The sequence below is a fragment of the Syngnathus typhle genome, linkage group LG8, assembly GCF_033458585.1.
Source record: "Syngnathus typhle isolate RoL2023-S1 ecotype Sweden linkage group LG8, RoL_Styp_1.0, whole genome shotgun sequence".
Taxonomy (NCBI): domain Eukaryota; kingdom Metazoa; phylum Chordata; class Actinopteri; order Syngnathiformes; family Syngnathidae; genus Syngnathus; species Syngnathus typhle.
In genome coordinates this window covers 13720329-13737704 of record NC_083745.1, presented here as the reverse complement: position 1 = coordinate 13737704, position 17376 = coordinate 13720329, and the positions used below count along the sequence as shown (strand labels likewise).

Sequence of the window (17376 nt, the reverse complement as noted above, 5' to 3'; positions counted from 1 at the left end):
TTTGCAAAATTTTATGCAAATTTTAAAAGTGAAAACGTGAAAATTTTAAATTTGGCAAGTTTGTAAATGTCCCCAATGTGATTTGAATGTGTTTAATTCGAAACTCCCGCGCGACAATGTGTTGCCAATGTGTTGCGGTTACTTACAAAGAAGATGAGATTGAAGAGGACGAGCACATACTTGGTGACGGACAAGTTTGCGATTAGTTCGTACGAGATAAAAACCTCCTGTAATATTTTTGCCACTAACTGATTGGTGCTTTCCTCGTTAGTATAGTGGACAATATCTCCGCCTGTCACGCGGAAGACCCGGGAAGACAGGGGTTCGATTCCCCGACGGGGAGCGCTTATATTTCATCCCCATCCTTTCTTAAAAAAAAAAAAAAATCCACTAACCAGTGTTTCAGAGGTGTAATATTTTTGCCACTAATTCATCGTTACCTTCCTCGTTAGTATAGTGGACAGTATCTCCGCCTGTCAAAGAAGATGAGATTGAAGAGTACGAGAAAATACTTGGTGACGGACAAGGTTGCGATTAGTTCGTACGAGATAACAACCTCAATAATATTAAGACGAATTTACTTGTTTCTTTCAAATCAAAAAAAAAAAAAATCATTTCCACTAACCAGTTTTTAAGACCTGTAATATTTTTGCCACTAACTGATTGGTGCTTTCCTCGTTAGTATAGTGGACAATATCTCCGCCTGTCCCGCGGAAGACCGGGGTTCGATTCCCCGACGGGGAGCGCTTATATTTTATCCCCATCCTTTCTTAAAAAAAAAAAAAATCCACTAACCAGTGTTTCAGAGGTGTAATATTTTTGCCACTAATTCATTGTTACCTTCCTCGTTAGTATAGTGGACAGTATCGCCGCCTGTCAGGCGGTAGACCGGGGTTCGATTCACTGACGGGGAGAGTCCTGTTTTTTATCCCCACCCTTTCTTAAAAATCCACTAACCAGTGTTTCATACGTGTAATATTTTTGCCAGTAAGTAATTGGTACCTTCCTCGTTAGTATAGTGGACAGTATCTCCGCCTGTCACGCGGAAGACCGGGGTTCGATTCCCCGACGGGGAGCGCTTATATCATATCCCCATCTTTTCTTAAAAAAGATCCACTAACCAGTGTTTCACAGGTGTAATATTTTTGCCACTTGTTAGTATAGTGGACAGTATCTCCGCCTGTCACGCGGTAGACCGGGGTTCGATTCCCCGACGGGGAGTGTCCTATTTTTTATCCCCACCCTCTTAAAAATCCACTAACCAGTGTTTCATACGTGTAATATTTTATAGTAATTGGTACCTTCCTCGTTAGTATAGTGGACAGTATCTCCGCCTGTCACGCGGAAGACCGGGGTTCGATTCCCCGACGGGGAGCGCTTATATCTTATCCCCATATTTTCTTAAAAAAGATCCACTTTTTGAACAATGTTATCATTGTGCTATGTTATCTGATAATGTTCCATAGTTTGCAACTATGTGGAAGCTCTGGATTCTTGGGTAGAACTAGAACCGTAACAACATCTGTAGAGGTGTGAGATTACATTGAGAGCTGCCGGGTTCAAGGTACAACGTCGCACAAAAACAAAAAGTGTTCTTCTCCATGATAAGACTAGACAACTTGAGAAGTCTTGAAATGGTAAGAGCATGTTCACTCAGCCGCCTGCGGTTTTGGGGGGGCTGAATAAGTCATATTGTTTCAGCTTTTGGGGTCTGGTGTGAACATTCTTACGTTGTTCTTCTGCGATCAGCCTCCTGAGAGGTAATCCACATTTATTCCAAAGAGCAGGCAGTCTCCAGTCAGCAGAACTGACTGGGGTCAAATGTGCTGAATGTTTACGGAGCATTATCACCCCAGGACGTGGCAGTTGGTGGGCAAGCATGTGTGTGCATGTGTGTGCGTTTAGACACTTACGTAGAACAGCAATGAAACTCTGGGTATCAAAGAGAACCCATAGTCCAAAGCCCATGATCAACGCTCCAAAGACCTAAGAAAGTAAATACAATAGAAAAGAGTCAGGCCACCACACACTTAAGGGAAAATGAAATAACTCTTGTTGGGGTGCAAGTTTTGGTTATGAGGCCTGTTACATCTCAAATGAATCCAATTATCACTTGGTAAGCCTTATTTGTGCTACTTCCATATGTTTCTGTGCATTCACTGGGATGTCAGAATTGTGTGAAAGCAAACTGCTGTGAACTTCTGTGCTACAAAACTGGATAAATACAACATAACAAAAGTACTACATACATATAGTTGATACAGTAACCTTTATTCTGCAGTCCTTGTCTTTTGTTAATTGAGGCACTGCATTACAGACTAATGACAAAAAAAATAGGTATTATGTTCTAGTTGTTTCATCACGATCTCTTGAGTAGAATATTTAGCCTGCCCAAAAAACTCTGGTACACCTCTAATGAGGTCATGAGGCTAAGAGCAAACCTTTGATGTGATGATTGATGATGGTTCTTGCTAGGCAGTTGAGGGGCACAGTGTTTTTGCTTTTTTTGGGGTGGTAGATGAGGGGTTATGGAACCCCTCCCCAGCACTCGAGCAATAATTAGAGCCCTGGTTGAGAGGTGTTCATTAAGTTGGACTATTGAGCCCCGGGCCGTCATCATTAGCCCACCAGTTCCTGGCGTCCACTAATGTGTGTACACATGGACAGACGGCAACACACACTTCCTAAGACGCATATCAAAAGCTTTATTTCAGGAATACAAACTCATTGGGAAGGTCCAGACTTCCTCATTTTTAAGAGTTCAGTTTCATCTGGCCCTGACTTCATGTTGTGCCCCGTCAAAACAAGATGGCAATAAACCTTAATACACCATCTGCTGGGCTCTGCTGTGCCACCAGGCAAACCAAGTGGGACATTTGGTGCTCCACATGGGGGGGAAAGGGGGTGAATACTTGCAAAACATAATCCTAAATACTTGACAGTAGCAACGTAGTAAGCGAAAACTGTTTAATTCCTAGAAATAAAAAAGTGAAAAAGGACCAAATGCACAATTGTGAATCGGCGGTTACTTACAAAGAAGATGAGATTGAAGAGGACGAGAAAACACTTGGTGACGGACAAGGTTGCGATTAGTTCGTACGAGATAAAAACCTCAATAATATTAAGACGAATTTACTTGTTTCTTTCAAATCACCGAGTTTTTTCGAGTCTTGGTACACGCGTGTGTGTGACTCCAACTGCCTGCTTGCCACTAACTGATTGGTGCTTTCCTCGTTAGTATAGTGGACAATAGCTCCGCCTGTCACGCGGAAGACCGTGGAAGACCGGTGTGTCGTATTTAGGGACAGGCCGAAGTCGTTTGTCACAGCACTAAGGTGAGTGAACGTGTAGGAGGCCCCGACCTTGATCGGGGTCAAGGTGGCCTCCCTCCACACGGCCACTCTCACGACCGCTTCGTCCTGCAATAGTTTAAAACCAAATATTACTTCAGTATGCATGCGTGAAGCGCAATAACAGTAAAGGGACAGGTTACTTACTTGTTTTAGGTGCACGACGCTCAAGGGCACCAACCAAGCCCCGCGCAAAGACACGAGTCTGGTTGGCTGTTTCTAATTTGGAACAATCAGACATACCATTGCGTTATCCTGCAATGTTTAATGCAAGAAAACTAAATTTTGTATTTTTAGTAGTTCTAAATAGATATTTAACATGCAGGTGAATTAAACTACTAATTTTACTAATCTTCCTTTCTTTGTTTGTGTATCCACTTTGACTTTAAACCAGCAATGTCTTCAATTGCAAGCACATGGGTATGGCGGTGGCCATTTTGTCCCATTGTGCACACATGGACGGCCAATTTTCCTCGTGCAAAAGCCTAGCGCGCAGACTTTGAAAAATGGAACCATGGAAATCTCATCGATGATGAGCATTTCGGCGATGGACAGGACACGTCAATAATCTGCAGTCTGGATGATGCTGTGCATGTGTGGGATGAGGCGCTCAATGCGGACTTCCAGCAGCATGACCAGAGCCCTGCACACGTTTTTCCGTACTTCGCTGTCCTCGTCACCTGCCAGTGCAAAGAAACTCTCAATAAATGTGTCTATATTATCCATGAGAGCCTGAGCTCGACCAATCATGAACTGGTTAACGCATGCTATAGCGTGGGACCTGATCTTGGGGCTGCAGTGTTTGAAAAACTGCAGAAACTTGGGAATCATAATGTTGAGTGGTCTGTTCAGTGCATCGCTGTCCAACAACTCAGAAGAGTCTTCACAGATCTTTTGCAATGCTCCAAAGGAACCCTCACAAGTGTTATAGTCCTCCGAATTCAGCAAATTGCAAAGCTGTGGCAAAAGTTCCGGCCATGTTTGAAGCTCTCCTTTGGAGGCTATGGTTGTGATCAAGATACCAATTGGCTCTGACTTCGTCCAGTTTATTGCCCAGGCCGTGGTACGGGGGTTTGAGACTTCTCGGCAGTTTGAGTAGACAATGCAACGTTGCCCCGGAAATGTTGAATGCCGCCGTGCCAGTGAAAGCTGCGAGAACAACCGTTTGCTTGGAAATGTCGGCCTCCTCAGCCAGTCGTGGTAGTCTCTGCAGTATTTTGGTACCCTCTGCGTGGATACACTTGATCAGATGCGATTTGCCGGTCCCGGCGCCACCGTTGATGTGGTAGAAGAACTGCTCAATGGGCTTTGAGCTACACACACGTTTTATGCACCAATCTCTGACCTTGTAGAAGACGGACGCTTGCTTTTGGTTCAGGTTACGATACATGTCGCGTAACACTGCGGGATCGATGGCAGCAGGCTCTGTCATGATGGACATTTGCGTTGTTTTGGACCTGACGTTATAGTCCGGGACATTTTCCTCCACGTTGTCGTTTGGTTCATCTCTCGCGTTCATTTCCTCAACGCATTCGAGTCTTTGCAACTCACTCTCGGGAGCTAGGTGGCACCATTCGTTTATGACGAGCCCACTCTCCTGCACCTCTTGGATGGCGTTGTCAATGTCTCGTCTGTATTTCTCATACCTTTCTCTGTTCCTTCTGACAATTTGGCACACGCGCTCCACAGAGTCGGTATATGGTAACTGTACACAGGCGTGATCATGAAACGACTGATAGGAAGGACAGCGTTCAGATTTTAATTGGCAATCAGCACGATGAGGCAGGTACAGCTTGAGCAAGGAGCAGTAATATTCCTCCGGATTCTTTTGTTCAGAGTATTTGCAGTACTTGATGACCGCATGTTTTTCTGTTCTTTTCTGGACAAAGCCCATGTCGTTCAGCAGAGGCAAAACATTCTTACCTTTGGCTTGTTTGCCATAAACAATTCTGCACATTGATGCAAAATCAGCCAAGCACATGACTTCAAATTCCTCTGTTTGAGGTCTGGATTTGTATTTTTCCGGCAGGCCAGTCATCCACACTTCATGAGATTCCTGCGTTTTGCCCTCAAGGAGCGAGAGAGGATAACTCATTTTCAGCGCATTGTCACTCGCTTGTACAAATACCACCATGCGGGAGGACTGTTTCATATGCAAGCCGCACGCGCGTGCGACACATTCCTGAGCACTCACTTCTCTTTTCTTGGAGTACGCTTGCATAATTTGCTTCATTTCATCGCTCTCGTTGACATTTGCGCAGCGGGAGTTTTCAATGACCGATTTCAGGTATTGGCTCAGACCGTGTTCAGCCTTGCTGATGTAGCTGCAGATGTATGCGATGCAAGAGTAGGCATTCAGGATGTATTGGATGTCCAGGTTTCCATCCCAGGCAAGAAGCAAATGGCGGTTGTAGTAGTTGACCCAGCAGTCTTTGGGTTCTCGCTTAAGCACGACAGAACTCGACGAGGCCGTCAGGTGCAAACAGTTCACAAAGTCGTCACCGGTGAGCTCTCATTTAGCCAGTAGCTGAGGCAAAGTCAGGGATGACGTTTCAGGCTCATTCAGCAGACTTAGCACGGGAACAAGCTTGGCATTTGACGCCAACCGATTGTCATTGCGTTGATCTCGATTGTCGTCGTCGACGGGCGCAGGTTTGACGATCATTCTTTCATCGCACGGTTGTTTGGGGAATCCAAAGCGGCAATTTGCACCATGGTGTTTGACGCACGATTTGGAGTGACTTTTGCTGTGCATCTGAACCTCTGTGACCTTTTTGTACAATTCGGGTTCCTTTTGCGGCAGCTCAGCGGAGATGTAGCGGGATACAAAATCACAGATGGCTTTGTCTGAGAATTCCTCAAATACAGGGGCACCTTTAACCCATATGAGGCAATGAATGTGAGGACTTCCTCTGTGCTGAAACTCTAATCGGTAAAAGTAGTCAACCACTTCACCAATCGGTTGCGCCGGAGAGAGGATCAAATCTCTGAACAGAGCTTCCACACGTTTGTCAAACATGCGCATTGTCGTCACCGGATTGCCGCGTAGAATTTCGCACTTGGTAGCCCAGTCCAATCCAGCAAAATTCACTACTTCACCTTGTTGCGCTTTGATGGCAGTGATGACCACTTCCCAACGCATTTCAGCAGCAGAAAATGTGCAAAAGAACGTGGGTGTACCCAGCTGTCGGATCATTGCAAAAAGATCTTTGGTGGTTCTCTCCCAATAGGCTGGTGTGCCTCTCAGTGGCGTCATGAAGCGGACGGCGTCTTTGCTGCGCACCAGTTTTTCAACTTGACGTTTGTCCTGAAGCATAGCGTTGGTAATTCTTCGACCATCTCGGGTAAACGGTTTACCTTTGCGTAGCTGTATTGACATGCTCAACGTCGCCTGGTAGATTTCGGTCACAAACTGAGCAAAGAACAAGTAGGTCGGATCCCTCGCAAAACGTTCATCCACACAACACAGTCAGGTTTTGAAATACTTGCTCGGTGTGAGTTTTATCGGTCTCTCTTCATCGAGCGTGTTTTGCCCGGTCGGGAACTGCACTGGAAAAGCCATGGCCTCGAGTTTGGGAGTCTTGAAAAAGCTTACTGGGTTATTTCTTTCTGCAGGAGCAACAGAGTAAATGCCCTCAGTAAAACTCATAATTTCCTCTGACACGTCACTTGGTTGGAGACACGATTCAAGTATAACTCCACCGTTAGGTTGATCACCATCTTCTAGATTTCCTTGTTGCTGATTGTTACCCCTGTTGACATTTTGTAACTCACTGTTCATTCTACGCAGAGAGCTTCACACTCAAATCTGTATATCTCCTCCAGGGCTTCCTCATTGTACTCGATGTCGCAAATTTCCGCTTCATCTGAGCTGCTCTCGTCATCAGTGAGGGTTGGGTCGCAAAGGTCCGGATCGTCGCGGATAGTTATGCTTCTGTATTGCGGATGAATTTGCTTCAGTTTTATCAGAGCGCTCATTAGCTTGGACCAAGTGACAGTTTGAAAAAACTGATGGCCTTTGTAGCAAAGTCGTCTTTTCAGTTTCACTCTCAACATCTGCGACTTACTTCTTATCCTCGGCAAGGCATTGACTGTCTCCTGTACCTCCGACGGCACGCACACAACATTTCCGCGAATGGCTCGTTGTTGACCTTTGGGAAGCGGTACAATTTTGGCAAACGCTATGCATTTGGAAATGAGGTGTCTCTCTAATATGTTCAATCCACGCAGTTCTGTTGGAATATCAGCTAGCGTGAGATTGTTTGCAACAGCGATTGCTGGCATTTTACCATCTTTGAGATGTGTGTGGCAGGTGTGACATATCCACTCTAGTTTTCTTTCAGCCGGTACTCTACACGACGAATGACATTCATCATTACAAATATGAACAAATTGTCCCGTGAGACAACGTGCAACAACATTTCGGTTCTGCTTATAAAGGAGACGCCGACAAGACTGCACCTGGTTGGGAAATAAGGCTCTGTGGCAAACTGTGCAAACAAACGTGGGTCCATTCTTAATTTGGTCTTTGAACAGGTCCACGGCTTTCATTAACGCACATTCATTTCGCTCTCTACATAGCCGATTTATGAGTTTGTATTTTTGTAAAACCGTACTTGCTCTGGTCATTGTTTTATTACGCAACGAATCAGATTTTGTTCTCATAATGGACCTCATGATTTCCTGATGTTTAGCTCTGAATTCAGGATTGCTAGAATAACGGTGTTTAAAGTAAAAGCGCTGTCTAGAATTAAATCTAAAATCGTCACGATAACGCTGTGTAATATACATGCGCTGTCTTGTTTTAAATTCAGGGTCATCACGGTAACGTTCTGTAATGTAGGTACGTTGTCTTGCATTAAACTCAGGGTCGTCACGGTAGCGTTGCGTTACGTAGGAACGTCGCCTTGCATTAAACTCAGGGTCGTCACGGTAACGTTGCGTTACGTAGGTACGCCGTCTTGCATTGAACTCAGGGTCGTCACGGTAACGTTGCATTACGTAGGTACGCTGTCTTGCATTGAACTCAGGGTCGTCACGGTAACGTTGCGTTATGTAGGTATGCTTTCTTGCATTGAACTCATTGTCGTCACGGTAACGTTGCTTTACGTAGGAACGTTGCCTTGCATTAAACTCAGGGTCGTCATGGTAACGTTGCATTACGTAGGAACGTTGCCTTGCATTAAACTCAGGGTCGTCACGGTAGCGTTGCGTTCTGTAGGTGCATCGTCCCATTCGAAAACAATTATCTGTCTTATAACGAAGTAAGAAGCGGGAATGACAACGCTGTGTATAATACGACCTTTGTTTCGCGCGAAAATGTACGTCTTGCTGATAACGCATTGTAACATAACACCTCTTCCTCTGTCTTGTCTCTAAATTTTGACTGTACCTTTCCTTATTTCTCAGATTTTTATTTATTCTCTTTAGTTCCTGTTTTGTAAGTCTTTGTTCAGATTTAGCATTCAAACTTTCCTGTTTCTTCATTCGTCTTAGAAATTTTCTCCTACTTGATTTCGGAATTTTTGACAAGCGTTGGAGCTCTTTACCTGTAGTCCAAGAAACCACTTCGCCATCCTCATCGATCAACTCGTCGCAGTGACGTTGTTCGCCAGCAGGTGTTGTAGAATCACTCATCTCCAAATATGAAATCTCGGAAACAGCTTTGCTTACACCGTCGTCGTCAACATCTCCCAGCACAGATTGCAATGAAGTACATGGCACCATCTCAATGTCATTTGTAGGAACATCAATAGGTTCAAACTGAACCGGTACAAGCTCATACTGAGAATTACAGGTACATTCCAAATGCGTGTAGAGCTCTGTCAATTTATTTCTAAGGTCATTCAGACGCACGAAAAGCATCATGACAGCTGTGCCATTGGGAGCAGGGAGGCCATCTCGTCCTCTAGAGTGGGGATCAAAATATCCGTACTTGCCTTGGCGGTCACGGAAAACAGCAATGCACGTCGTCTGCATAATCAGAAGAGCACAACAGACCTCAGATGTCAAGCACTCAAGTCTGTCACAAAGGTTCAGAAAGAGCGCATCTCCATGGAAAGAGGTGAAAAACCCACACATTGACATACTCCTAATTAACACATGCTGTTTTGTGGAACTGCTTACAATCTCTGGAAGTTCATCAACCGTCAAAAAACTGTTTAGAAAGCATCCTCGGGCTTTCAATGCAGCCACAGTACATGTATACAGTTCATTACCCACACTGAGAACAGCATCCAGGTCAGACGTAGTCAAGTTATTTATATCCTGCAGGAAAGCCAAAAACGTTACAGAATTAGCCACACATTGACTGTTTCTGGATTGGCCGTATCTCGGATGGTCTTGGCTGTGAGTTGCCATCACGTACATTACCAAATCCTGTTGCACTGGTACCGTTACATCAATGGAAACATCAGCAGCGATCTTCTTCTCAGAGTGTAGTATATCGTTTGTTATCATTTGCTTGTCGTTTGTATCATAATTGTTCATTTGCAAATCATTTGTAAGTCTGTCAGTTGCTTCAACAGCACGCTCATGCCGGGCAGAGATATCAGCAGAAGGTGGAAGAGGTGCTTGGGAGCTACGTGTTTTAGCACGTCGCTCCCAGGACAACTTCACGGACTGTGATCTCCTGCCCTTTTTCGGCATGTCGATCTGAAATGGGTTCAGCGAATTATGGGGCTTAGACAGAAGGAAGGCAGAGACAATAGGTAGAACAGAGACAAGACAGGGTATTGGGGTATCAGCCACAGGTCAGCAGGATCAGCTGGATCAGCCACAGGTCAGCAGGATCAGGCACAGATCAGCCGCAGTTCACAGACCTGTGCAGAGAAAGAGAACAAATACAGCTAAGCCTCGATCTTATGCAGACTTTGTGGTGCAGAATTTTGGAATGGCGTTATCCACAAAAGCTTGTTGTACAGAATTTCTTGGAAGGGGAAATGATTCAGAGCCACGTATATGGGTGCATTGAGAAATCGATGTTGGGAAACACGTTGTATGACATGTGTTTGCATTTGGTAATGAAAAACATTGTTCCGGGTGAAAATGCAATATAGTTACACTATTTTCCGCAACATAAGACACTTGTCACTTGGGATAAGAGGCACGGATTCAACTGCGATGGATACTTTGTACTTAACTTAGGGCAGGGGTGTCAAACTCAAACACACAGCGGTCCAGAATTTGCAACTTGGACGAGGTCGCGGGCCAACATCGATATTTATTGAAAAATGTCTTATAATATAATATAATAACGAACCTTTTCATAGTGACCCAAATTAGTTTTGATTATAAAATATGGAACAAGAAAAGAAAGAGGAAAAAAACAGGGTTCTGACAATTGAGGGAACTCACGAGCTAGCGTGTTTGTGTTGTGTTGTTAGCGCTGTTGTTTGTACACGCCTCAAGTCCGAAGAGAAAAAAAAAAAAAAATGATATCACGCGATCGACCAATAGTGGCTCGGGGATCGACCGGTCTATCGCGATCGACGTATTGGGCACACCTGACCTAACATTAGCTTACATGTAACGTCATATTACTTTCTAAACCCACATGCTTGTAAAAGTCAAAACATAGCTTTGTGTTGTTTTTTTTGTTTCAATGTGGTCCTCTAATGCTCCTAGCACCGCGTCCTATCTTGAGAGAAAATACACAAAACCTAAAACTTAATCCACACAAACAAAGTTTGCCAGCTCAAGTGTGTAAACGTGACAAAAAGTCTACATCACACCGCAAAAACAGCAATGCGAAACTGCTCATCTATTTGTACATTTCAATAATAACTTTAGGGTTAGCGCCGTGTAAATTGAATATTTACAATTGTTAATATTGCACCAAGACACCACATTTACTTACGTCTGGTCAGCCGCAGGCAATCTGAACAGGTGTGCAAATCAACGGCACTGAGCAAATAACAAATGATGCATTCGCGTACCGTTGGAAATGAATGCTTTATTCCACCGCCACAAAACTTAAAAATGCCATCGCGGCGGGTGGGGAAATGGTCGCGGGTCTATCTTAATATCGCACCAAGACACCACATATACTTAGGTCCGGTCAGCCGCAGGCAATCTAAACAGGCGCGGGTAATCGATGGCACTGAGCTATCAGATGATGCATTCGTGTACCATTGGAAATTAATGCTTTATCACGCAGTCTTTATTTTTCACGTTAAAATGGGAAAGATTATAAGTGTGAAAAATGAAAAGGCAAATAAATTATATTAAGATAAATGGGAAAAAGTGTGAATAATAAAAAGGTAAATAAATGATATTAAGATGAATGGGAAAAACAAACTGTTGCCGAACGTGGGGATCAAACACGCCACACAGACGTCGAGAGTCTGATGCTCTACCGACTGAGCTATTCAAATTGCTTTAAAACATGGAGGAATATTTGCTTAATGTAATGAATGTTTATGTTGAATGCAAATGAGTAATCAAAGTGGTGGAATTTGCTTAATGTAATGAATGTTTATGTTGAATGCGAATGCGTAATAAAAGTGGTGGAATTTGCTTCATGTAATGAATAAGCGTTAAAAATGGTAAGCGGGAAGAATAAAAAGGAAATAAATAATTGTGAAATAAACGGAAAAATGTTACAAATACATGTTACAAAAAAGGTACAAATGATAAGCGTTAAAAATGAAATGTCACAAATACATGTTACAAAAAAGTTACAAATGATAAGCGTTAAAAATGAAATGTTACAAATACATGTTACAATAATGGTACAAATGATAAACGTTAAAAATGAAATGTTACAAATACATGTTACAAAAAACTTACAAACGGTAAATGGTGGCGTTAAAAATGATAAGCGGGAAGAATAAAGAGAGAAATAAATTATTGTGAAATAAATGGGAAAATGTTACAAATACATGTTACGAAAAAGTTACAAATGGTAAGCGTTAAAAATGAAATGTTGCAAATGTTACAAAAAAGTTACAAATGACAAGCATTAAAAATGAAATGTTACAAATGTTACAAAAGAGGTACAAATGATAAGCGTTAAAAATGAAATGTTACAAATACATGTTACAAAAAAGTTAGAAATGATAAGCGTTGAAAATGAAATGTTACAAATGTTAACATAAAAGTACAAATGATAAGCGTTAAAAATGAAATGTTACAAATAAATGTTACAAAAAAGGTACAAATGATAAGCGTTGAAAATGAAATGTTACAAATGTTACAAAAAAGGTACAAATGATGAGCGTTAAAAATGAAATGTTACAAATACATGTTACAAAAAAGGTACAAATGATAAGCGGCAAAAATAATAAAGGAAATAAATTGTATGAATTAGTGTCATGAAGAACCCACACGGGTTTCGATACCACACGGGAAAGCCGCTCATGTTCTGGAATCACTTGTGTTTCCCACGAGCTAATCGGGTCCCTAAATTTAAGTGGTTGAATTTGGTTAATGTAATGAATGTGTTTGTTGAATGCGAATGCGTAATCAAAGTGTTGGAAATTGCTTAATGTAATGAATGTTGAATGCGAATGACAAAAGTTACAAATGATAAGCGTTGAAAATGATAAACGGGAAGCATAAAGAGTAAAATAATTAATGACGCCCAATGTGGGAATCGAACCCACTACAGGAAACTGGCTCGGGTTGACATTGCCATTAAGAATAAATGGGGATTTTTTAAGGCAGAAATTTGCTAATTACTTAAAAACGGTAAATGTTATGAACGTGAAAAAAGGTGGCAAGCTTGCCATGAATTTTTGGAATGTGTGAAAGTTTGAACGAGGGGAATCGGTTGAAGCATGTGGGAATAGTTAGATGTCAAAAAAGTGGGAGGAATAAGTTGTTTAATAAAAATAACTAGAATTGCAATTTCGGAAGAAATTGCGTGTGAAGGCGAAGGCAGATGTTAATTTAGAAACGTTAAGCGTTAAAAATGATGAGCGGGAAGAATGAAAAGGGAAAGAAATAATTGTGAAATAAATGGGAAAATGTTACAAATACATGTTACAAAAAGGTACAAATGATAAGCGTTAAAAATGAAATGTTACAAATGTTACAAAAAAGGTACAAATGATAAGCGTTGAAAATGATAAGGGGAAGGATAAAGAGTAAAATAAATAATGACGCCCAATGTGGGAATCGAACTGACGCGGGTTTTGATACCACTCGGGAAAGATACTCGTGTACTGGAATCACTTGTGTTTCCCACGAGCTAATTGTGTCCCTGTCTACATACTGGTTGAATTTGGTTAATGTAATGAATGTGTTTGTTGAATGCGAATACGTAATCAAAGTGGTGGAAATTGCTTAATGTAATGAATGTTGAATGCGAATGTTAGTTACAAATGATAAGCGTTGAAAATGATAAGCGGGAAGAATAAAGAGTAAAATAATTAATGACGCCCAATGTGGGAATCGAACCCACTACAGGAAACTGGCTCGGGTTGACATTGCCATTAAGAATGAATGGGGAAATAAAAGGCACAAATTTGCTAATTACTTAAAAACGGTAAATGTTATGAACGCGAAAAATACTGGCAAGCGTGCCATGAATTTTTGGAACGTGTGAAAGGTTGAACGAGGTGAATCGGTTGAAGCATGTGGGAGTAGTTAGATGTCAAAAAAGTGGGAGGAATAAGTTGTTTAATAATAAAGTACAATATCAATGTGTGAAGGCCTTCGCCTTCACACAACTAGAATTGCAATTTCGGAAGAAATTGCGTGTGAAGGCGAAGGCAGATGTTAATTTACAAACGTTAAGCGTTAAAAATGATGAGCGGGAAGAATACAAAGGGAAAATAGATAATTGTGAAATAAATGGGAAAATGTTACAAATACATGTTACAAAAAGGTACAAATGATAAACGTTAAAAATGAAACGTTACAAATGTTACAAAAAAGGTACAAATGATAAGCGTTGAAAATGATAAGGGGGAAGAATAAAGAGTAAAATAATTTATGACTCCCAATGTGAGAATCGAACCCACTACAGGAAACTGGCTCGGGTTGACATTTCCATTGTGTTTCCGACTGAGCTAATGAGGATCCTTCCTTCTTGCTGGCTGAATTTGGTTAATGTAATGAATGTGTTTGTTGAATGCGAATGCGTAATCAAAGTGGTGGAAATTGCTTAATGTAATGAATGTTGAATGCGAATGACAAAAGTTACAAATGATAACCGTTGAAAATGATAACCGTGAAGGATAAAGAGTAAAATAAATAATGACGCCCAATGTGGGAATCGAACTGACGCGGGTTTTGATACCACTCGGGAATGATGCTCGTGTACTGGAATCACTTGTGTTTCCCACGAGCTAATTGAGTCCCTTACTATGTCGTGGTTGAAATTGGTTAATGTAATGAATGTGTTTGTTGAATGCGAATACGTAATCAAAGTGGTGGAAATTGCTTAATGTAATGAATGTTGAATGCGAATGTTAGTTACAAATGATAAGCGTTGAAAATGATAAGCGGGAAGAATAAAGAGTAGAATAATTAATGACGCCCAATGTGGGAATCGAACCCACTACAGGAAACTGGCTCGGGTTGACATTGCCATTAAGAATGAATGGGGAAATAAAAGGCACAAATTTGCTAATTACTTAAAAACGGTAAATGTTATGAAGGGGAAAAAAGGTGGCAAGCTTGCCATGAATTTTTGGAACGTGTGAAAGTTTGAACGAAGTGAATCGGTTGAAGCATGTGGAAGTAGTTAGATGTCAAAAAAGTGGGAGGAATAAGTTGTTTAATAATAAGAATAAAAAAAACTAGAATTGCAATTTCGGAAGAAATTGCGTGTGAAGGCGAAGGCAGATGTTGATTTACAAACGTTAAGCGTTAAAAATGATGAGCGGGAAGAATATAAAGGGAAAATAAATAATTGTGAAATAAATGGGAAAATGTTACAAATACATGCTACAAAAAGGTACAAATGATAAGCGTTAAAAATGAAATGTTACAAATGTTACAAAAAAGGTACAAATGATAAGGGGGAAGAATAAAGAGTAAAATAATTTATGACGCCCAATGTGGGAATCGAACCCACTACAGGAAACTGACGCAGGTTGACATAGCCATTGTGTTTCCAACTGAGCTAATCAGGTTCCTACGTCAGTGATGGTTGAATTTGGGTAATGTAATGAATGTGTTTGTTGAATGCGAATGCGTAATCAAAGTGGTGGAAATTGCTTAATGTAATGAATGTTGAATGCGAATGACAAAAGTTACAAATGATAACCGTTGAAAATGATAACCGGGAAGGATAAAGAGTAAAATAAATAATGACGCCCAATGTGGGAATCGAACTGACGCGGGTTTTGATACCACTCGGGAATGATGCTCGTGTACTGGAATCACTTGTGTTTCCCACGAGCTAATTGAGTCCCTTACTATGTCGTGGTTGCAATTGGTTAATGTAATGAATGTGTTTGTTGAATGCGAATACGTAATCAAAGTGGTGGAAATTGCTTAATGTAATGAATGTTGAATGCGAATGTTAGTTACAAATGATAAGCGTTGAAAATGATAAGCGGGAAGAATAAAGAGTAAAATAATTAATGACGCCCAATGTGGGAATCGAACCCACTACAGGAAACTGGCTCGGGTTGACATTGCCATTAAGAATGAATGGGGAAATAAAAGGCACAAATTTGCTAATTACTTAAAAACGGTAAATGTTATGAACGCGAAAAATACTGGCAAGCGTGCCATGAATTTTTGGAACGTGTGAAAGGTTGAACGAGGTGAATCGGTTGAAGCATGTGGGAGTAGTTAGATGTCAAAAAAGTGGGAGGAATAAGTTGTTTAATAATAAAGTACAATATCAATGTGTGAAGGCCTTCGCCTTCACACAATAACTAGAATTGCAATTTCGGAAGAAATTGCGTGTGAAGGCGAAGGCAGATGTTAATTTAGAAACGTTAAGCGTTAAAAATGATGAGCGGGAAGAATGAAAAGGGAAAGAAATAATTGTGAAATAAATGGGAAAATGTTACAAATACATGTTACAAAAAGGTACAAATGATAAGCGTTAAAAATGAAATGTTACAAATGTTACAAAAAAGGTACAAATGATAAGCGTTGAAAATGATAAGGGGAAGGATAAAGAGTAAAATATATAATGACGCCCAATGTGGGAATCGAACTGACGCGGGATTTGATACCACTCGGGAAAGATGCTCGTGTACTGGAATCACTTGTGTTTCCCACGAGCTAATTGTGTCCCTGTCTACATACTGGTTGAATTTGGTTAATGTAATGAATGTGTTTGTTGAATGCGAATACGTAATCAAAGTGGTGGAAATTGCTTAATGTAATGAATGTTGAATGCGAATGTTAGTTACAAATGATAAGCGTTGAAAATGATAAGCGGGAAGAATAAAGAGTAAAATAATTAATGACGCCCAATGTGGGAATCGAACCCACTACAGGAAACTGGCTTGGGTTGACATTGCCATTAAGAATGAATGGGGAAATAAAAGGCACAAATTTGCTAATTACTTAAAAACGGTAAATGTTATGAAGGGGAAAAAAGGTGGCAAGCTTGCCATGAATTTTTGGAACGTGTGAAAGTTTGAACGAGGTGAATCGGTTGAAGCATGTGGGAGTAGTTAGATGTCAAAAAAGTGGGAGGAATAAGTTGTTTAATAATAAGAATAAAAAAAATAATAATAATAAAGTAGAATAACAATGTGTGAAGGCCTTCGCCTTCACACAATAATAAAGTAGAATAACAATGTGTGAACGCCTTCGCCTTCACACAATAATAATAATAAAGTAGAATAACAATGTGTGAAGGCCTTCGCCTTCACACAATAAAGTAGAATATCAATGTGTGAAGGCCTTCGCCTTCACACAATAAAGTAGAATAACTGTGTGAAGGCCTTCGCCTTCACACAAATATCAATGTGTGAAGGCCTTCGCCTTCACACAATAATAAAGTACAGGAATAACAATAGTGTGAAGGTCTTCACCTTCACACTAATAAAGGACAGGAATAACAATAGTGTGAAGGTCTTCACCTTCACACTAATAATAACTAGAATTT

The 17376-nt window shown here is 41.1% G+C and overlaps 2 non-coding genes across 2 annotated transcripts; both read left to right on the top strand.

Annotated features, from left to right (window-relative positions):
• The first annotated feature begins 1004 nt into the window (after positions 1-1004).
• trnad-guc (transfer RNA aspartic acid (anticodon GUC)) lies at positions 1005-1076 on the top strand. The gene has a single exon. It is a non-coding gene; the product is annotated as a tRNA-Asp (tRNA).
• A 227-nt stretch (positions 1077-1303) lies between these two features.
• trnad-guc (transfer RNA aspartic acid (anticodon GUC)) lies at positions 1304-1375 on the top strand. Its single transcript has one exon. It is a non-coding gene; the product is annotated as a tRNA-Asp (tRNA).
• The last annotated feature ends 16001 nt before the right edge of the window (positions 1376-17376 follow it).